The 22,944-nt window shown below is 38.8% G+C and overlaps 1 pseudogene across 1 annotated transcript in view; it reads right to left on the reverse strand.

The window, feature by feature from the left end:
* Window positions 1–17,217, reverse strand: part of LOC309878605 (cytosolic phospholipase A2 epsilon-like) — a 42,693-nt pseudogene extending 25,476 nt beyond the window's left edge. Inside the window, exons 1-5 of the transcript XR_014319584.1 lie at window positions 17,013–17,217; window positions 10,381–10,505; window positions 9,600–9,701; window positions 9,154–9,240; window positions 3,836–3,911 (exon numbers count right to left, since the gene is read on the reverse strand). The product of XR_014319584.1 is annotated as a cytosolic phospholipase A2 epsilon-like (transcript). The remainder of the gene's footprint in view (window positions 1–3,835; window positions 3,912–9,153; window positions 9,241–9,599; window positions 9,702–10,380; window positions 10,506–17,012) is intronic.
* Window positions 17,218–22,944: the final 5,727 nt, after the last annotated feature.

The following is a 22,944-nucleotide window of genomic DNA, read 5'->3' on the forward strand; positions in this document are numbered from 1 at the left end:
CTCAGTTTCCATGCTGCCCACTTTCACCTGAGGAAGAACAAGTGAACGTCCCCCCTTCATTCTTTTGCCCAAGACTGTCTGCAATCCTTGGGCTAAGGAGGGGAATCCCATTGCAAAGCAGGTACCAGACTGTAAGGTCTGACAAACTTAATCTATATTGTTTCCTGAACTGCCCACCACTAACCTAGCATAACTGCATACGAATATTAGAGCCTGGTGTTGACAGGTCAGCAGGATAAGTAGAAGTGATCTTAACTTAGCACCTCTCAAGGAGTCCCAGGAATTTGTGTTTCAATTTAACCCATTATTATGAATTGACATAAAAGTCAGCTAGGAATACAGTGAAAACTAATTACCTCACGTCTGTTAAGAACATCTGCATAAAACAAGCCAGAAACCAGTTGCATGAATTAAGAAGCTAACGTCACAGCTGAGCATTAACTAAGTATAGAGGAGCCCACAAAAGTGGTGAAGCAACAGCACATACATGAAAAGAGATAATCGATCCATTGAGAAGGAGCGGGCTGCTTTCTTTTTCCTTTAGATTTGTCTTTGTGCGTAAACAGGTGAAATCATTGCCCAGATACACCAGCATGTGCTGTCTAAAGGCAAAGGTGTAGCAACAGATCTCAGGATAAGCTAAGACTCCCTCCCAGGCTTATGTAACACACATCCCTCAGATTTCAAGATGCACGTTTGATAAACACATAGGATGAAGTTGGGTGCTTGCAATAGCAAAGAACATCAGTGGAAGTACATAGAAATTGGTGTTCCCTGAAGCAAAGATTTGGCAACTCAAAATAAATAAATAAATAAAAACTCTGATGACTTAAGAGCCTGGCATGACTATACTTGTGAACAGCGAAAAATCAAGGAAAGAGCATGTTTTAGCTAAGCAGAGGTGAACAGAAAATTGAGCAAGCTGGTAACTGTGTGTAGTTAGAAAGACTGGCAGAAAAAGCATCACAGAAGCTGCTGAACTTTGTTGGAAAGGTAATTTGTTCCTGGATTTGGTAATTGAAAGATGACAATCTAGGGAAATCTGAAATACATCATGATAAAAATTTTCAGCCTTCCACTGATATCTCACAGCATGAGAGTTTCTGTACCAGTTACTTATTCAGTTTTCCAGGGGAAAAGATCATATCATTGAGATGAGGCTTAGGTAAACAGCCTCATTTTGTAATTCTCATCAGTATACAATAGCTTATGCAGCTTAATTTTCTGATGCTTCAAAATACTTTTAAATTATAAAAACAAAACATTAAATCAAAAGGACATCAATATGACTTCCAAGTCAAGATCTCAAAAATTATAAGGTATCTATCTGCATTATACCAAAGAATTTAAATTACATGGTCACATACAGTTTCCCTTGGGAGACTTCAAATTCTTTGCGAGCACAGGCAGGTTGCTGCTCAATCAACAGGGAGCTATTTAATATTGTTTTGCCTTCCTTGTTCAACTGCATGCTGGCTTACAGTGGTCCATTTTACATAAGAAACACACCCAGAGCTGTGCAGTAGCTGACGAATTATTGACAGAAAATTTAGGAAGTTCCTTTTTGTCACATACTGGTCTCTAAATATTTTTATTTTTAAAAAAAGGTAATTTACAAAAGGATCCAGAGATATTTCTCACTGTTTCTAAGACTTACAAGGTGGACAAAATGCCTGTGAGAGCACATTTTGTTATCCATATTTTATGGACAGGGAAGTATAGGCACAGAGTGTTCAAGTGACTTGCCTACACTTATTCAGGATGTCTATTGGCAAAGTTAAAAACCGAGCTCACACATCTTGATCCCTACTTCTGGTATACTTTAGGTGATAATGGGAATTTCCTAAATGTCTTCATCTCATCATGCAAGATTTTTCTCTGAAATCCTACGGTCCTCAGGATGGAGGACAAGGTCAGTATAGTAAAACTAGTTTCTGAGAACACAGCATAATCTTACTTTATACACTCTCTTTGCATAATCTGGTGAATCATGGTTCTTATCTTGTCATTCCCTTGCCATTACAAGGGTGATTGTAAAAGAAAATAAATTATCACTTCAAAGGAATAAAGGTAAGGTCTTGCAAACGTGCAGTGTTTTTATAACTTTGAAAAAGTACAGACATTAATTACACTTTCCTTGCTATCCTATGATATTCTATTCTCTGCAACCCAGAATTACAGACCATACAAATCAAACACTTCCTTCTATTTGGATGGAAGATCGACAACAGTAACGTCCATGTTCTTGAAATTCTTGAAACTCCAAAGTGAACGAAATACAAAAACATGGTGACAAATCTTTGTACAACATTGTTCCTTCAAAGATGAAGTTAAAAACAAGTGGTAATATTTGGTGTGAACATGCTGCTATCCTTGAATTAACTAGGGGAAGTCAAGTAGCACTTGGAGAAAAAAAGTCATCCTGCCATGTACTTAGCCTTCCTTGAAGTCTTGTCTGATGACCTACTGCCTCATGAGGAGGAGGATCTTTAGAGATGGATTTTATCTTTGGACCAGACTCATCACTAGAGGACAGGATCAAGGAGTCTTCTGAAGCAAAAGCTGCTAGGGTTTCCAGGCCATAGTAACCTGGAGCAGAGTTGCCTGGTTTACTGGCAGCATAGACACCTGATCTTATTTACTTGGAAAAGTTGTGACTATCACAGATATTGTCAGAGTTTCTAACTTCAAGGAATATATCAAGGCAATCTGAGAGTCCTTTACATGCAGTGTACGGCCAGTTCCTGTGATAGCTTTGGTGCAGTTACCAAAGCCATCACATTCTGAAGCAGTGTAAATAATTGACCTTGCTGTGTGCAAATGGTAATTATAAATTACTTTTTACTTTGATGGATCTTCAGACTGTACTAAAAAAGTTAAAATGTAGGAAGACACAGTGAGGTAACATGTTATACAAGATGCTGAGCAGTGGAAAGGCTGTGATGTTAGTGAACTCTTCAGACCCATCTCCAAAAAGCAAAGAATGCACAGCAAGAGGAGGAAGAACAGTATGGTAAGGGAATATGCAAAGCTGTGGTTGTTAGTGACCTGCCAAGTTCATGAGGCTGGCATAGAAATTGCAGGAGAAAACTCTGCAGAGAGAAAAAACTCTGTGGAAGTAGAGCACCCAGTAAGGGCTGGACAAATACCACACGTTTTCAGAATACTTTGCTTGTAAGTTATAAAGTGCATTGGACTTCAGTCCCCAACAGATTTCTGTTATACATCTTTCAGTGTAGGGCTGAAGTCAGAAATATTCATAACATCATGGCTGATGTCATGATGCCTGGGACATATACACAATGCAGCTTCACTGGACTTCGGAGACGTGCTCTGAGAAATCCCACCAGAGTTGAGAGTGAAAGATGTTTAAGTATTTCAGACCTGTATTCTACTCATTTGTTATAGACATATGATGTAAACACCCGGGTGTTAAAACTAGCGTTAAAATGTCTTCATCTCTCTGAAATAGCCAACATGTCAGAAAAGCAATGTAGAATTCTATGCTTTGTTGACATGCCAGTCTTCAAGTTTTAATCGATACGCAACCTGTCATTATTGACCTGTTGCTAAATTAAAAACAACAAAAAAGACAACACGGCAACATAAAAAAAAACAAAAAAACAAAAAAAAAAAAAAACAAAAAAACAAACAAAAAAAAAAAACCAAAAAACTCTGAAAGTGGAAATAGATAATCTGTGGCAGAATTTGACTTTGATTGTGAATTCTTAGATAGTATGACCTCTGTGGTTTGCATTTGTGTAGTAGCTAGCACCAACAGAGATTCAGTAATTTTAGATGTGTATAATATCAGTATAAAGAATCTGGTACTTACAGAAGTCTGCCTGATGAGCATTTCTCATCTTTATTATTCTTACAGTGAGCAGGGAGTAAGGTGATATTTCTTCCTGCTGAAAAAAAGATAACGAAGATGTGGTTTAAAGCTTGGTTCTCATTACAATAAATACACACATCCCAAACTGAAGAAACCCAGGTTCTGCTGAAGTCCTCTTTTCTAATTGGTATTACAGCACTAATAAAGTAGGCAACAAAACACTTTCTTCACCAATTCCCCGTCTGCAGTCACCTAAAGATCCATACAGAAACTGTGGAAGGAAAGGGTGAATAAGAATGTTAAGAGTAGATAAGCTGAGAAAGTTCAGTTAGCCAGATAGACAAAATCATACAAGTGTTTGCTTGCATCCAATACAACAATACAAAACTCAGTGAATCCATGAATCAAAGATGCCCTAATTTTGATGAACTATTGAGCCTGTGTTGTGCTCTACTTAGAATCAAATCTGATACAGAAATTTCTGCTTTTAAATGCAGTTCTTGGAAGGAGGAGGATGTGGTGTATGTGCGGGCAGGGAAGAGAGACTTTTGTTTTTAAGATTCTCTTTATTTTTAAAAGGGAGGATCAGTTTCATGATGCAAGGCTGCTTAAACATGCATTAGTTCCTTAGAGAGAGTATTAAAGTATTGGGCCACCAGGACAACCCATACATTCTGAGAAACATTCCTAGATTGCTTTGTGGGAATACAAGTTTTCCTTACCAGATGCAATTATCCCATTAACGGATGGACAGCTATCCCGTTAATGGTGAACAACTGGGTTAGATGATCTTAATGATTCTATGATTCAAAATATAACAAAACACATGGTTGTGACTACAGGCCAGCTCAGAGAAGGTTAACTCCAATTTCCGGCTGAAAATATTAGGCCTAACCAACTGGGTCTATAAAAGTTGTGCCACTCACATGTGCTTTAGGGATTTACATCTTCAGAAAAGATAACCATCTTTTGATGACTGTCAAATCCCCAGGCCTGACTGCTACCATCCATAAGGAGGATTTAACTATATACAAAGATATTATCCGCAGATTCTGGATTGTGCACCTCCAGAGAGAGAAAGATATAAATAGAATAAAGCATACATTAAAAAGTGACTTTGAGACAGTCAAGATTACAAGATAACAGTGATTTATTTGACCAAGTAAAGCATCAATAGAAATACAATTTTTGGCATTACAGTGAGGTTGATTTGGGAATAAGGAGGTATTAGCTTTCAGTTCTAATAGCAAGGGCTGGTGGAGGTTATAAACAGACCAAACTAACTACAAGGAGACTTGTAAAATTTCAGAAAGATATTCCTCCAAACAATACTGTAGGCTCAGTATGTATCAAAGTCAAGAAAAAGGTAGCCACTTTATGGAGGCTTGAAGGTAGTCACTGATATTCACTACAAGTAATTTAGATAATTGCTGAAGACAAACAGATCAGTAATTCTTAATAAAGTCACTTCAAAAAAACAATAGGGAACAAAAGAAAGAAGCTGTTGTGAAAGCTAATGACCAGAAGTTTGAAAAGATTATCTGAAGAGAAAATGGAGGAGTGGTGGTGGAAGCTGATGAAATAATTAGGTGTCATCTATTAACTGATAAACATTAATTAAAACAACAGGGAGAAACTCTCAAGCGAAATGAGAGAAAGCACATTTACTGCTGCTACTGTGATAGAAGTCAAAGACTGCTTAAAAGGTCAAAGCATAAGAAATCAGTGAGACAAAACAGTACATTAGCCGAAGTGTGTAAAGCATTGGATCATGAGGAATTCATCATGAAAAAAAATTAGTTTAATATAAGCATTTCCATCCCTAGAAAGATGGAAGACATGAAGGTCATAAAAAGGATTTTCAAAAAAATTACAGAAATAGTCTAGCTATGAAGTTATCCCCTGAAATGGCAAAAATGACTTTTTGAAAAAAATGCTGGGTAATTTGATGAAAAATTAACAAATGCTTAAAATAACCATAAAGCTTTGCCTATGAGCTCAAGCTTATAACCAGCAATCTTGACTTCAGAAAGTAAGTTGAAGGTTTAGTAAATTGACTTGTTAAAATCCTGATAATTTTTGCTGTGATGTACAGAATCAGCACACCCAAAATATCAAGAGGGCCATGAAGTGCTGAAAAAACACATTCTTGTTATCAGGCTACTAGGAGTGGAAGATATACATGCACTTACTTAGCTTCTGGCTGGGTTTATACCAAAACTAAATAGGAAATTGATAAATTGTCCTAAATAGGGTGCTCATATTTTATAGTGCTGTTTGTTTTAAACCAGGGAGTAAAGATCTCAGCATTATCAGAAATTGGGCTGAAACAGCTCCACACTACTCAGCTGGACTGCTCCTTTTCCATCAACTAGGAATACCCGTCTTCTCACCTGAAGACTATTCTTAGGTCTGGTTTTTAATGAAACTGGCTGACTCATTTGGTTTGTCCATTTGTTTCAATACCTTTCTGAAAAAGAGTTTTCAAACTAGGGAAATAAATAAAAGCTTCAGCAGATATATTTCAAGAGAAAGAAATGAGAGTGAAGGGAAACACTAGAACATCTAGCATTGGTGCTCTCTTAGCTTCCTTTAGCATAAACTTGTGGCATCAGCCCTTCAACTAGCATTTTGGAACTCATGTTTTTATAGGCTGTCGGATGCATATAAATTACCATGACTATTTATAAAGAATAGAGTGAAAGAGACAAATATGGATTGTATGAAGACATGTCTACATCAAAAAGTCATATGCTCATTCCTGAGTGTCATGCACACATCATTGCAGTGGACTAGAAGAGATGTTATGTGAAGAACGCTCCACAGGGACTTCATATTGTGCACATAATGAAGATAGACTGATAGAAGAGCTAGCATATGGGAGAATTATATTAGGAAGAAAACAATAAACAGAACATACATCTATGAAGATGTATTAAGCATTTCCATGAAAAGTAAAATGCTGCAAAGATTAGATAGCATCAAAGACTGTGCAAGGGTTCAAACACCTCATTTCATATGGAGTCACAATAAGAATGTGGATGGGGATATTTGGTGTCATAGGAGGATTGCTCGTTCCAAGAGAAGGAAGAAAATTATGAATTATTTGTCTTCCAGAAGGAGACCTCTGAGCGGGTACTGCATAAGAGAAAAGCCAATGATCTGTGTATGGAAACACTGCACAAGAGGAGGTAGGTAGCCTGTGTCACAGAAAAATCTCACTGTATCAGCTGAGCAATCTCAGTCCTGTGAAACAGCAAGATACAGGCTTTGTCAGTCAGAGCATACCCAGCATACAGTCATGCATATACAGCACAAATAGGAGATTGGGAAAGAAAAAAAAAAGATTCAAGGAATTAACAAGAGGAAAGAGCTAGTGATGTGAACCTCAGAGAAGTGATCAAGTATCTTTGGTTGCTGCTGATGATTATCATTCATGTTACAATAAAAAAAAATGATTCAGGGAGTTGGTAATGTAATCAACTATTTATGAGTGACTTATTATCATAAATAGCCACTTTCAGCACAACTTTCTATATTAAGCCAGGAGCAATTCCTGATATGAAGTTGAGATTATGCTTACTGGTTTCTTGCCTGCATTACTGTTTGTTTTCTGTGCATTTACAGGTAAGCCAACATCTAGTCTTTTTAACCCGATAATTTGTTGATCAATTTTTGCATTTTTAGAAACAGCAAATTATTCTGTAGAGGTCTAAGACAATGCACTAACAGGTAATAGTGATAAATTTGCTAGATTTACTGTTATTATTGATTGTCTTACTCACAGCTATTTATGGTCTTCTTTTAGCATGTTTCATCTTTCCTGTATTCATGACTAAGGTGCTAGAAGGCAAACTATCAACTCAGGGCTCCCAGAAACAGCTACGGACATGCTCTCTTCATGCTCTCATTCATTTTAAAATCTGAAGGGGGTGGTGGGTGAGGTGTGTGTCACAAAGTTGATACATTTTCCAGATACTTTAGCAGTGGGGGATTTTTAACTTTGTGCTGTGAATAGTGAACAGAGCTAAATTTTGTGCAGCAGCCCCTGGGCATGTTTTTCTAAACCAGTCCAGTATCTATTCAACATATAACTGTGTGATAAGAAGTCCTCTCAAACTGAAACAAATACTCAGACAAATGTTGAGAATTAACATTAAAAAAACATGTTGTCCTTTATAATACCTCTCCATTAATGTTCATCCTCTTCTCAGAGATGGCAAATTTAGATTACAAAAATCAAGAGAAAAAACAAAAGCTGCCCAGGGAACCCAATGCCAGTAAGAGGCAGAAATTGGCCAGCTCACACAAGCCTGTTTTTAATGCCAGGTTGCTGCCAAGCTTCATTACAGGGGATAGAAGACATGTTCAAGAGCCAGCAGTCAAATAAAGAGTGCCTGAGAATGTCTTTGTTGTTAAACACTTGTAGGGAGCAAAAGAACTTTTGGAGGTTGACTCGATAAGGAAAAAGTATTGCAAGAACAATTAATTCAAGCAGTAGAAAGGGTCACATGACCCCCACATGCAGGGGCCTGTGACCACAATTTTTTTTTTCTGTTACTTTACATATATTCAAAAGTGTGCTGAAGTCTAACAACCTAATATACATATAACTACATCAGTGGTAAAAGAGGACTGGATGCCTTTATCTATGGGTATTTCAAAACAAAAACACATCAGTATAAATATAGCAAATCATTACAGAAATGCAACTGAGATTGGGTCATTGCTCTCCTGAATAGCTGCTTTTCCTGCTTTAGTGCATTCCCTTTATGATCTTTAGCATACACACAGAGAGCAAATTCCGAACATATCAATGCAATGTCAGTATTGGTTATGCTACTTCACCATTTACATCAAATTTCACACCTCGGTGATATTTAGACACCATTTCTATATTCTGATTATTATTTTCTTTTCCTGGAAACTGGCATTAACGATGAAAACCCAAAGGACAGTTAAATTCTGACTTGCTGACACTGGCAACATTCTCCATTCATGCAGGGCTATAACTCCATTAAAGTCAATAGAGTATTAAAAGAAGGCCAAACTCAGTCCCATTTTAACAGCAGATTGAGTACATTTTCCCTATGGAATTTCTCTAAGGAATAAAACCATGTAAAAATACACTTTTTATAAATAGATAAAGGAATGTAATGCTGATGTTTCAACTAAGGAAAGTTTTCTTCCATGAAATGTTCGTATTTCTAAATAAGCATGTAAATCTCTGATAAGAACCAAATATAGAAGAAAAAAAGCCCTGTCCTTCTCAAAAAATAAAGTTTTTTGTCCTATTATTAATTTGTTGAAGTTAGTACCTTGGCATGAACGTCACTCTGTGCCATAGCCTGCATCACCCATTTTCTTTCTTCATTTTTCAATGGGTTTGATTTGCTGCTGGGATGCTGTTGAGAGAAGAAGGACAAAGAATCAAAAATATAGTAAAATCTATTTTTCCACTTATTTCAACTCCTTCATGTTGAATTACAATGTGGAATGGGCAATATACACTGCCTCATCATTCACATCAGCAAGGTGGCAGACAGAAGAAACATGCCAGGAGGGTAGCAGCTATTTCTGCACTACATGGAAAGGTTTTTACTCCAGATCCTCACAGCTGTAAATAACCAAGGAAGCACAATCTTGCTTCCTTGGAGACTTATGTCCTACTGATAAGGAAGGACTTGAGCTGCCTGTATTCTGGGGACAAATCTGAATCAAATCCTCAGAGACTCCTGCCCGGTTTGTTCTGTTTTCCACTTACCTGAGAAAAGGCAGATGTTGATGCCATTGAAATCACTGCTGCATTAAAAGCAGGTGCTGCAAATGACACATGAATATTAGGTTCCACAGTTTCCAGAGTCTCCTGAAACATATTTACAGCCTTGAAGAGTGTCAGAAGTTGCTGAACAGGTGTTTTATTACCTTGAGTCAGAGCTCCACCCCTCCATGATTTCTGAAACAGGAAAAATTTCCACCCACATTATTTGTCCTAAGAGTAAGTTTGTTGTAAGGTGCAAACATTCATCTGCAGCTCTTGTGACTGAACAGAGTGTGCTGAGACGAAAGTATTCTCACTTTAGGGCTTGATGAAATGTATTAACAGTAAAAATCTGACTGATGACCTCAACCTGTGAGAGGAAACTTTACAGTGTTAATCTAAAAACAATGACCATACCAGCCTAAGAGACATTTCTAACTAGAATCTTCATAAAAAGACCCTGAAAAATGCTGTGCATTATTGCCTCCACAGAGAGATGGAAGGAGAGAAGTCACAAGGTAGCAGGACAACTTTTTGGTTAAAAAATGCCAGGGGACTTTTTGATTGGCAATATAATTCACATAGTACCTTATTTAAGGACTTACAGAAATGACCATGAAACAGTGAGCTGTGGATAACTGTTACTAAGCTGCTTACTAGGAAGAGGATGGAGACCTAGAGACAGATCTTTTGAGTGACTTGCCCTCTTAACCCACTTGTATTCAGCACCATTTGTGTTCCTTGTTCCTCACACATCTCCTTCCTCATTACACAGCTCTTTTACCTCTCTTTACCTGACAGAGGTTCCTCACTCCCTCTGGTAGGATAGAGAGGAGCTAACCAGGAACAGATTTAGTCTGTGATCCTGTGATTTGGAGCTGAGATGCAATCCTGAAGAGGCATACAGCTCTGGAAGAAAAGAAAAAAACAAAACAAAACACACACAAGAACAATGTATTGAGAAGACATACACTTAAGGGCAGTGTGGGAGGACACAGTCCTTCCTGAGGACACACAGTGAGGGAGTAGGGGAAGATGGGAATCATCAGAGAAAATTCTTAATATTTTCATACATAAGCAATTTTCCTGAAGTAATATTTTTCCACTATAAAAGTACAGTTGCATCATGATTTGTATACTTGTATGTTTTAATAGCTTTCCACTTCAAAAGAAATGAAAGAAGGGAGAAATTTGATAAGCAACATTTCTGTGATACCTAAAACATAATGTATCACACTTCCATTTGAAATGCCTTACTTATTTCTGCATTTTATACTTAATATAAAATGCATCTCAGAAAGTTTAAATGAGACTTAAATATTTCACCTTAAAAAAATCTTGAAGTATTTCAGAAAACTAAATTTCATGTCTTAGGAAAGCAGGATGCTTCATTTTTCTTTTGTTCAGTCCAGTTTTGTTCATCTGTTTTTTCCTTATGCAAAGGAAATTCACATTTCTGAGCAACCATATCCAAATCACCAGCCAACTGGGCCTTACTAGGAGATTATTGGAGTTTAATGGACTGAACCTCTTCATTTTATGAACCTTTTGTGTAGTTAGGATCTGCATGTATTCAGCACACACCGAGGAAGCTTGGTGATTAAATTTTCTAATCCATTATGCAAGCATCATTAGGTACACATACATTTATATTGAAAATCCACTCAAAAGATTAAAATTAGAGCTTATGAAACAACTTGAGATTAATAGGATGACAAAGCATGATGCTTCCTATTAGACACCTGCATAAGTATGAAATCACAGCCACTCTGGCTGTGGTAATAAGTGTTGTACAAGAACCAGGGCTGACAGAAACTAGACACAAACCTAGTCACTTCCAGCAGTCTTGTTGCAGGCACTTCCTATATGCACAAAGGAATTCAGATGAAAAGCTGGTGTTACAAGGAGAACAAGTAAGACAGTTTGATCATCTTCCCTGCAGTATTACATAGTTGCAAAATTTGATTTCTTAGGTTTAATTTTATGCCTGCATTTTCTAATGTGTATATATTATTAAGGAACTACTTTTTTTTTTTTTTTTGATTACATGGTACAAGGGATTTTTTTTTCTATGAAGTTATTTTCTCACCTTTATCATATTGAAACTTTTAGATGGAACAGGAACTGCTTAATTGAAACTGAAATTAATCACAGAATTTCTAGGTTGGAAGAGACCTCAAGATCATCGAGTCCAACCTCTGACCTAATGCTAACAGTCCCCACTAAACCATACATCTAAACGTCTTTTAAAGACTTCCAGGGATGGTGACTCCACCACTTCCCTGGGCAGCCTGTTCCAACAGATAAACAGATAAACAATAGATAAACTACAGCAATAAACGAAATAAAATAAACAAAATAAACAAGTGCCCTTATAAGCCCTTGAGTAGAAGATTTTCAAAGCAGTGATCCAGAGCCTCTCCTACTCCCTGGCTCATGCTTTGCTTCACATGAGCGTTTACACCCATCACCTCTCTAGATAGGAAGAAATGCCAAAATCTTCTGCCTTGTTTTTCTCCCTGTAAAAACGATGACCAGAAAAATTTGAGAGAAAGGCAAATGTACACACAGAAGTATACAGTTTTTCAATTTGTTCTACAGTCTGTGTTCCTGATTGAAGTACACAGAACAGCCATCATATCAGGATAGAGCCACTGGAACATTAGCAACAATTTCTGTAACTGTACCCCACAAAGGTTATTAGCTCCAGGTCTTGTTTCTGCAATATGTGTAAGCTAATGGGCGGGGCTTTTGCTTGAAAGGTGGTTTTCATTTATGTGTCAGATTGCACCTTTGGTTTTAAGGGAACAGGACATGAAGGGGATAAAAACCTCCAGAATCCCCTAGGAGCATGACTAAGGGTTGTTGTTGCCTAACAACTAACTTATCTTTCCTGACTCAGGCCTTCCATATATGAAATACCTCTTCTTTAAGCTCAAGTCAGATGCAGCCAAATGTACCTTTGACTCAAAGCTGGTGCTAGTACTGAATTTCCTAAATTTGTTCAAAGTTCAAACTCCCTTTTGCTATGAAGTACAATTCTTTTAGAAACAAGCATGACCTTTTCACAAGGCACGCACTGAGGATAGTCTCTACCGTACCTAAATCTGGTCATCTACAAGTTAAACTTCTAGTTAAAGCCTGTTGTCTGTGCTCCCTATGTACTGAATGGAGAAAAAAAAAGCAAGTACTGTATCTCCAGGCAGTGACTAAGCCCATCTACATTATGTTCTTCTCTCTCCTTTGACTGGAAAAGCATCCAGATCACCTAGCTTCCGAATAGCTAAATATACGTGAGATTAATTCCACCCTGAGCAATCAACATATCCTCTTCAATCACTCATTTCCAAAGCTATTGATACTTAGAGAAGCAGACATTGAGGAACTCCATCTGTGTTAACACATGATTCAGTGTTGCAAGGTGAAGCTGCAAAACACCCTTAGGCAAAAGCTCTATCAGCTTGTAAATGAAAAATCTTCTTCCAGGTTCATTGGCATAACAAGAGGTTTTATGATAACCAGGTAGTGGAGAATGCTGCACGTACCACTAAGTTTTTTGTCTTGAGTACCAACTTCCCTCCATGTTTGAGTATGGGATGGCCTAAGGCCCCTGTGATCATTTTTAAATTTTAAAATTTTACAATTTTAAGGACTTCTGGATTTTTAAAATTGTTAAGTTTTAAATAATAATAATAGTAATTATATTAATCATTTAAAGGATCATGTGGTAGATTTGTGGTAGCTCCAAGATCCCCTTCCCACCTCATTTCAGGAACAGCTTTAATGTTAGCAGAGACCAGGCTGTGCAGCTGTAGGTAATGGCCAGGGGATATTGAGGGGGATTATGAAGTCTGGTTTCCTGTAGTAACCCAGGCCACAATCTGAGGAAGCTTAACAGCTGCCCCATGAACATCTGAGACATGTTTGGGGCAAATGGGGAATTACAAAGAGAATGACAGAAAGGACAGGAGTGTTACAACCTAGAACCCAAAGGTAATGCACTCACCACTTCTGGGGCATAGCCCCAGGGGACAGATGTTAGATTTAATGCAGCTCAAGGAGCCAGGCCACCCTTCAGTACTCATGCTCACAGCAGTTCCAGGGCCCGTCAGTCAGCTTGTGAGCTCCTGGCAAGATGCAGAGCAGCCAACATTTATCTGCCTCAAGGTAGTTGTCATTTGAGGCTCTTTCCTGTATTTTCCCTTTTTCCTAACCAGTCTGATGGTGTCTTAGACTACCATCAGCACAGTTTAAAACTACAACCAATGACTGAGCTAGGCCAATTATAATATTACTGCTCAAACACATGAATTGAATCAGAGTTAATTATTCAAAGATTATTAAACTCAGCTAAGAAAAAAAAAATCAGCTAGATTGTGTGTTTTCTTTTGCCCTTTCTCATTCTCCCAGTAACGTGCTTCAACATCTTTTACATCCTTTCCAGCTCCTCTGTAGCCTACATACTCCCTTTTATGTATCATCCCTATTTACTCTTTCACATCATACCATAGCAATGTCACCAGCCCCTCTTGCTTCAGCACACCTTTCCCTCAAATTTCCTGGGCAACCTTTCTGAATACAGTAGAACAAACGGATTCAGCTTCCCAAAAAAACCCTTCTGTTTTATTCCTGATGCTTATCTTTGCTAGAAGCAGCCATCTTCTACTCCCCAGGGATACAGGAAACTGCAGCTCCTGTGACTCATAATGATATGAAGCTTCAGGCATGCCAAAATTACTAATGCAATCTGAGTAAAAGCAAAAATTCAAGTTCATATTAGAAATCAGGAAAAACCTTTATGAAAACAATGCCAAATAAGAACAAGAATCAGGCTCAAATATGTTAATGAATGTGAAACTCTGCCTGATCAACATCATTGCTGTTGGCAACCATATACTTTTTATTCAATAAGATAAATTGGTGTAGTGGGTTTACGTGGCAAGGTTTTGGTAGCAGGGGGCCATAGGTGTGGCTTGTGTGAAGGATCTAGAAGCTGCCCCATGTTTGGTAAGGGCCCCACTGCTGACCAGAGCCAAGCCAATAAGCGATGTTGGTTTGCACCTCTGTGAGAGCATATTTAAGACAGGGGAAAAAAAACAACGCTGCACCACACAGCAGCTGGGAGAGTGAGACGAGTGAGGAACAGCCTTGCAGGCACCAAGGTCAGTGAAGAAGGAGGGGGAGAGGTGCTCCAGGCGCCGGAGCAGAAGTCCCCTGCGGCCTGTGGTGAGGACCATGGTGAAGCAGGATGTCCCCCTGCAGCCCATGGAGTACCATGGTGGAGCAGGGTTCCACACTGCAGCCCGTGGAGGAGACCACGGTGGAGCAGGTGGCCCTGCACTGACAGAGGCTGCCGCCTGTGGAAGACCCCTGCTGGAGCAGATTCCGGGCCGGACCTGTAGCCCATGGAGAGGAGCCCACGCAGGAGCAGGTGACCTGGCAGGAGCTGCTGCCCGTGGGGGAGCCTGGTTGGAGCAGTTTGCTCCTGAGGGATGGACCCCGTGGTACGGACCCATATCTGGAGCAGTTCTGAAAGAGCTGCTGCCTGTGGGAAGCCCATGCCGGATCAGTTCATCAAGGACTGTATCCCGTGGGTGGGACCTCCCAGCACAGGGGACAAGAGTGACCAAGAAGGAGCGGCAGAGAAGTGCTGTAGACTGACCATAATCCCCATTCCCCTGTGCCGCCCGGGGGGAGGAGGTGGAAGAGGGTGGATGGGGGTGGAAGGTGCTTTTGGTTTCTTTCCTTTGTTTCTCACTTATCTAGCTTGTTAGTAATAAGCAATAAATCTTACTATCTCCCTGTGCCGAGTCTGTTTTGCCCATTACAATAATTACTGCATGATCTTCTCGTCCTTATCTCAACCTTTGAGACCTTTTCATCATATTTTCTCTCCATTCCTCTTTGAGGAGGGGGAGTGAGAGAGTGGCTGTGGTGGGGCTTGGCTGCCCACTCGAGCGGAACCACAACAATTGGTCACCATAAGTACATATATATATATATTCATGATTCAAATATGACTACATTAAAAAAGAAAGATTGAAACGGCTTGATGAAATTTGGACAATAAGGTCAGATCACCAGAAAAAGGGATGTTTTAATCTACCAGCATTATCCAGCTTTTAGGAGAGCTCTACATGTTCATTCTCAGGATGAATATTGGCTATAGACATTTGTTGTATTATGTGTACTGACTTTGCTAGACTCATAGAAAATTCAGACTCGCATATAATTCAGGAACAGTTTGACAAGTATTAACGTCCTGGACAAATACTGGCAGTAACACAGATTTGTAACATTCTTTAGTCTTCAAAAAAATTTTTTTCCCCTTTTCTTATGGAAAACGTAATCTATTTTCTGCTATAGCTGACACGTGCAACACCCTTCACTACTGAACTAAAATATAAAGTTGTTAGTCTTCCTTTTTTTAAGGTGTGCTCTAAGTAGGAGCCTAGTTCTCACCAGTATCACCAAAGTCTCCCATCAAGCAGCAAAAGGTATTGTAACAGCTAACACCATTTATCCTGAAGTAAAGGGTTTCTAACCATTTTCAGCTGTGGTAAGTTAATTGTGTCTTGGTATCCCAATACTGACCTAGCACCTCACCTGATGCCTTTGAGTCCTCCTCTTCTTGGCTAATGTATCAGACATTATATGCTATTGTCAACATCAAATTTTCAGTGACTACTTCAGTTAGCTCCAGGAGACAAAGTACTTACAAGAACCTAGTCCATACATAAAGCTGTTGTTTCCCAGTCCATTTTCTGACTACAGAGAGAGAAAGGTGATTTATCATGAGGACTCTGGTTTGAGAATCCTAGGCTGGATCGGGGACCCCGATGCAGGTGAAAGGTCTGTTCCTGGTTTTGGCAGTTTCTCAAAGCTTTCCCTATTGCTAAATGGACTCCCCTTTACTTCCTCAGTGTAAAGGCCAGCATGGCAGCTTTCTGACTACTTTGTGGTTTCAGCCCAGACTGACATAGGCGGAGTGTTTCACCACACAGCAGGAGACTGCTTTTCTCCACATGGCAATGGCTCAAGTTTTTGCATGACCAAATTCCTAACTTTTCTGTCATTTTTCTGTTACAGAAGAGGATATGACAGTACCAGTGCACTGTGAGATCAAGGCCCACATCTGATGCAGTACCGCAAGGGAATAAATGCCATCCTAAAGAACTGAGAGGGACAGAAACAACCAAGAGACTCTGCCCTAAAAGATTCATTCCTCTCCTCCTTCAGCTGTGAGCCCCTGAGTGTACTGCAGCCTGGGAAAAAGCACAAGCTATGGCAAAAGGAGTTCCCTGGGGGAGGCATACCCAGCCAAGGCAAGGGTGTCAAGCTCTGGGAACACTTTCTGTCTCACCCACAGACTGAAGAGGAAGCAAAGTGTTTGGTGATGCACTCACTTCATCTCACCTGAAATTCCCAGTGATGCACTCACTTCATCCCACTGAAATTCCCAGTCGACATTCTTGTGACAAAGGCACAAAAATTTTACCATTGCCATGTTGACTTCAAGCCTTGTGACCCCTTGTGCAATCTGAAGATGCGTGTATAGTGCTGTTTCTTGTCCTATATACAGTGTGTTGTCACCAAGAGCATGGAGTACCAGCTTTTTCATGGCACCTGGTAGGTCATGTAAGCAGTGTTTAACAGGTCCAGACTCTGATGGGAGTCACACAGTCATTCCATCTATGTTTTCATCTAAGAATGAGCTATCATCCACTATTTGTGCCAGCGGTGCATGGGATGTGCTCTCAGTGATGCTACATGCCTGACACCACACAGCTGCTAACAAAACAAAGCCTTTTCTCAGGGTGTCCTAAAAGTCTCCACAGCTGGCTGGGGAGCCAAGTGTGGAAGAATTCAGGGCAGGCAGGCAAAAGAGTCCAGCTATCATTCCACGTGCTCCCGCTGAACAAAATACAAACCTGTGCAGGAATCTAGTGTGGCAACTTACTCACAAAAGGGCTGATCAAAAAGATTAAACTATGTTAACAGCTCCACATGGAAAGACTTTAAAGAAGCAATTGCAAAACATCTTAAGGAAGTGTTTCAGAAATGCGTAAGGAAAGAAACAGTCTCCAGGAGATCGAGATAGGCAACTATATAAGTACATCCTATTACATGCTGAGATAAATCACCATTGCAAAATGATATTGTGCTATAACCTAAGGACATCAAAGACAACCATGACTCTTAAGTCAAATCAAGAAAACACAAATTAAAGAAAGATAGATTTGTGGGGTCGGGCATTGATGAATCTTCACTGTAATAAATGTAGGGGAGCCACATGTTAGTAAAGCAGTCCATCTAAACAGATATTACATGCAATTTTCACATGTTTTTGATATTTTGACCCTATATGGTGTAATTACTGAAGCCTACTCATTTAGAATATGTTGGAGAGATATGAGGTAAAAGGAAAACAAATTATTCCTTATATATCCAAAAATACAGAATGATAACAAGGTCAGACATGCTGTTGATAAAAAAAAACTGTGTGATTGACAAGGAGGAATCCCTATTGCTTTGGAGGCTCAGCATTCCAGCTGTGTGCTGCAAACCAGTGGGAAGAGTCAGGGTGGGCTAGCAGAATTAGATGTCTTAGGGGCACAACTATCTTCTCCTGCTGCAGTTGAGGAAATCTCAGCAGCATGATACGAGCTATCCTAATTTCACAATTTTGGCTGAAAGCCCAGCCTCTTTCAGAAGTGGTAAGAAAGCAGCAGCTGGGTGTCAAAGAGAAATGCACAACACACGGGAAATTCAAAGTAGATCATAAGTCATTAAGTATAGAAAAAACATGATTTGTATGGTTAACAATAATAAACATATTTGTAAATATAAAAGACGTGTATACATGGAAAAAGCAAAATCTCATCAGAGGTCTAGACTCATTACTTCATATAGATACTGAAATGATTACTAACTGCAGCTAAAGCAGGAATGCTAATAAAACACTTTTGTTCTATGTTGGGAAGAAAAGAAACTTAACAAGTTCCATCAACAAATATGATGAACTGCTTTGTGACACATAGCCACTAAGTGACATATATTAAGACTAAACAGAGATCATTCATACCAATTAGTTCTAAAATTGTGGTCTAGGAAGATTCCTGACTGTCCACAGTTCCTCTATTTTAAGTTTTGGGATACTGGAGAGCAGCAGAACAGTGGAAGAAACTGAATGTTGTGCAAGTTTTCAAAAGTAGCAAGAGGTGGTTATAGGGTGCTATTAGATTGGTTGCCCTGGTAAACGTGGAATAGTGGGCATGATATCTGATTAAATGAAAATCGGTTATCATATATTACCACTCTGGGTTCTCTTGGTATTCCTCAAAATACAGGCTGGCAGTTATACATGCTGAATACATCATCATCCCTGAAACAGTGAACAGTGATGCTTATTTTCAATCAAGAGCTAGTTTTAAATAACATATATTTTTCTCATTTAGTCTTCATATGTTTTGTGTAACATATGTTGATGTATTCTTTATATGAAATACAATTTTCAGCATATAAAGCAATTATACACTGAAGACTGCACTGCATCACACAAGGGAGTGTTTTCCCCAAAAAAAGGGTCGATGATGTATGGGTTAGCCTTAGGACAGTCATTAAGTAGTACTGTTTACTGTCTGGACAGGAGATGGTTCCACCCAGTCAGATTCCATACATGTGTGTGTATGTATGTATAAGGACACCTATTTGCACTAAAAATGATGTCTCAAACCCTTTCCATTAAGGCAGAAATAAGGGACCTATCTGGCTTGTATAAGAACTGAATATCAAGCCATATGGTTTGGTAAACAGCTTAAAAAGTTCAGAGCTATGAAATAAAAGGAGAGAGAAGCTGTTGAGAGCTGATCTTAATAAAGGTAGGCCTAACTGTGCGTTTCTTTTTATTTTTGTAAATCTGTTTTGGGGTTGGACTAGATGATCCTCAGAAGTCCCTGCCAACCTTGGCCATTCTGTGATTTCTATTAAGCTTTGTGTAAGTCTAACTTTTATTTGAATAATGCATAGAAATTCTTCTTTAATTTCCTTATCTTAGGTATGTACTGCATGTGATGCCAGCATACTGCCAAAGCCAAAGTGAAAAATTCCTATGAATGCATTGATTTTGCAAACCAGGGTACTGGATCTCTCCTTCAGTGACCAGAGTGCAATAAGACTGTAAAGGAAGGTGAAAAAACTACAGGGTGTTCCACCAGTACGGTGCATGAGCTAGTAAACTGGTGATGCAATGTGATTGCATGAAAAATAATAAACCTTTCTGGGATTACCATTAGCAGATTTGCTAAGCCCTGAGCTACCTTCTGGAAGCTTTTCAATGCAAAACTTTTTTTTTTTTTTTTTTTTTAAGAAGAAGAAGAAGAAGAAGAAACTGATATAATAGTTCTATGCTGTATCTCTATAGTTTATTGCACAAAGATTTTGTTATGCAAAGATTGAAAAAAGTATGTATTACCAAGGTTAAGAATTTGTTAGCTGATTTCATAATTAGTCCTCAGTGAGAAACATCACTGAAAAAAGTTTGTTTGTTTGTTGGGCCTGAAGAATTTTTAAGAGTTTAACAGTCTCAAACTGTCTTCAATATATTCACGAGTGATTTGGAAATAAGCATGACATCCTGACTGGGCAAATTTGCAGTAGAACAAAGATTAATGGAGTGCTGAGTAATACTGAAGACAGAGCAATCAAAGAGAACAATCAGACCTTCTTGATAAACTGGCCTGATTAACCATAGTTAATTCTGATGCACTGAAGTGTGAAGTTATGAGTACAGGAATGACAAATGTATGCTACAATTTACTCCCCCTTACGAAAGGGAAGACTGTAGTTTAGAAAACAGTAATTCACCAGCTTATAGAAGATAAACAACTCAGCAGAAGTCTCTAGTGGCAAATGAGGACAGCTGGATTCTGTATGTATAACCCAGGAAGTCATTTATATGTAAGAATATAAGAATAACAAGGTGCTGTTCATCTCATTCTACAGCATTTGTGGGAAAGGTACTAGAATCTGCACTGGATAAAGGGTCTGTGAAGAGTTGGAGGGAGTGCAAAAATAGAGTTATGGTTGGATATAACAAATAAAGACTTTTTATAGTGAGAACTTAAAAGGCTGAATCTAATTGTTTTAAAAAAGAAGCTTGTAATGTAACCTGGGCATGTTTTATAAACTTGATCCCAATGAAAAAACAATGGTTATGCAATGGCTTTTAAGCTACTAGAAAAAGCTTTAATAAGAACTAATGCCTAGACTCTGGCTAAACTAAATGAGAACAAACCCATGGTGTATACTGTTTTCAGATGATCACCCATTAAAAGATAATTCGATGAGATGTGGTGACACCATCATTCCTGATACCTTTAAAAGAAGAGAGGTTATTTTCCTTCAATAAAGGCTTCAGTTAGCCACAGGTGATCAGGATTAACAGTGAAGTGTTAATGGCAGGTACCAGCTCTGACATCTGACAAGTCAGACAACATGATCTGATGGTACTTACGGCTCTGTCTATAAATCTACGGGAAGAAATAATATGAATATTCCTGTACAAATACAAAACTGTATTCATTGTTTTACTTCATTCTTCCACAGCCTAGCAGAAGCCAAGTGGAGCTAAACAATTGAAAAGCGTTGTAAAGTGTTATAAAATGAATTGTTTAAATGAGTACAAGCTGGTAGGCCCATTTAGCAAACCACACTGGCAAAATCATGCCCTAGAAAACTCAAAGTTTTGCTAAAGACTTAATATTATGGACTTACAAACAAGGATTGCAAAGACAAGAGGATCCACCCAGCCTGACTAGAAGACGACTAACTGTCAGAGTTTCATTCCAGAGGAGTAAAGGTGAACCAAAGAAGAGCCGAGAGCTTAAACCCATTCATAACCCACAAAACTGTCTTTTGAGGATTTACCTAGACAAACCACAATGTTGCTGCTCCAGCTTTTCAGAAGTACAGAAATAAAAGCTTGACTGTATTCAGAGAAGTCCCATTAGAAGAGCAAGGCAGCACTTGATGGCTCTGTCCCACTCTCTGACACTCCTTCTACCCTGTGTTTTAAAGCAGGGAGTTGCACAGAGCCCTTTTGTCCTTGGATGGCATGTCATTACAGGAACAATGAGTCCTGCTCCCTCTTTCAGGTTCTTATGATTCTGTTTAAAGCTTCAGAGTGATGTAACTCAGCCAAGCAATGCTGCATGTGCCTTTATCTACTTGTTTGGAAAGTAAAGATAACATCCTGCACATGAGTCTTGAAATATGGCTGGAAGCCACCCAGGCCACACAACCAAAACCTTTACATGTAAACCCAATACTTTCCATGTAAACCCAATATTGAGTCCTTCTGCAATCCAAAGAATTTTAACATTGAACAGGTACTTTTAGTAGGCTGCACATTGTAGCTGCTGTATGTACTGTTACACACTGAGAAACTCAACAAACCTTTTCATTAAGTGCGGTAAAAATTAGCCATAAATGGCAACAGAGAAAAGATGGATTATGAATGGTTAAGTTATGAGGGGGAAGCAATTAAACACATAATTGACTTGTTTGCTAATATATTTATGTATTCAAAATTGGTCTGGTTGAAAAGTCATTGATAATTCATAATAGGTGGTCTGGCAGAATCAAAAGCTCTGTGTAAAGAAGCTGTGTTTTTACCTTCCAAACTAATCTTCTCAAAATACTACACAATTAAAAAAAAAAAAATCATATGTCAACAGGCAAAAAAAAAAAAAATCAAACATATTTTGTGATTTTTTTTACATGTTATAAACATCACCCATTGGTCCTATTTTTATTATGGCCCTCAATATTACTTTGTTTGATGAAAGAGATCTAATAAAGACCTAGGAAATTTCTTTTATAAAATGTCTTCTAGAAACTAAGAAGTTGGGTGCTCCAGGAGAAACATAACTCATTCAGTCTGTGAAGTACTATTGTGTTTTATGTTATTAATTCATCCTAAAGCATGGGTTACCTTCAAAGAACTTATTCAAAGTAGGTTAATTTACATGTTAGCACAGAAATTCACCTGCAGTGTCAGATTGCTATGAATCTGTGATCTGGGTTTGCATTTTTTTTACATCCCATAAGGCTACTTCTCTCCTTTGCTGAGCACATGACAGATCCAGCCAACAGTGAGGACAGACAGAGCTGACAAATTCAAAGGCCTGCACGTATTTTCTTTAATTTTCAGGGGGATTAAAGCCAGCAGAGTGTTACTCTGTTCAGCCTGTATTTCTGCTTGCTGTGCTACCACCCCTCACACCAGGAGCAGGAAGGAAGGAGGCGTAGCTAAGAAGCAAGGAGGAAGAGCACAGAGAAGCTTGAT

The sequence above is a fragment of the Aythya marila genome (assembly GCF_965140915.1).
Source record: "Aythya marila genome assembly, chromosome: 5".
Taxonomy (NCBI): domain Eukaryota; kingdom Metazoa; phylum Chordata; class Aves; order Anseriformes; family Anatidae; genus Aythya; species Aythya marila.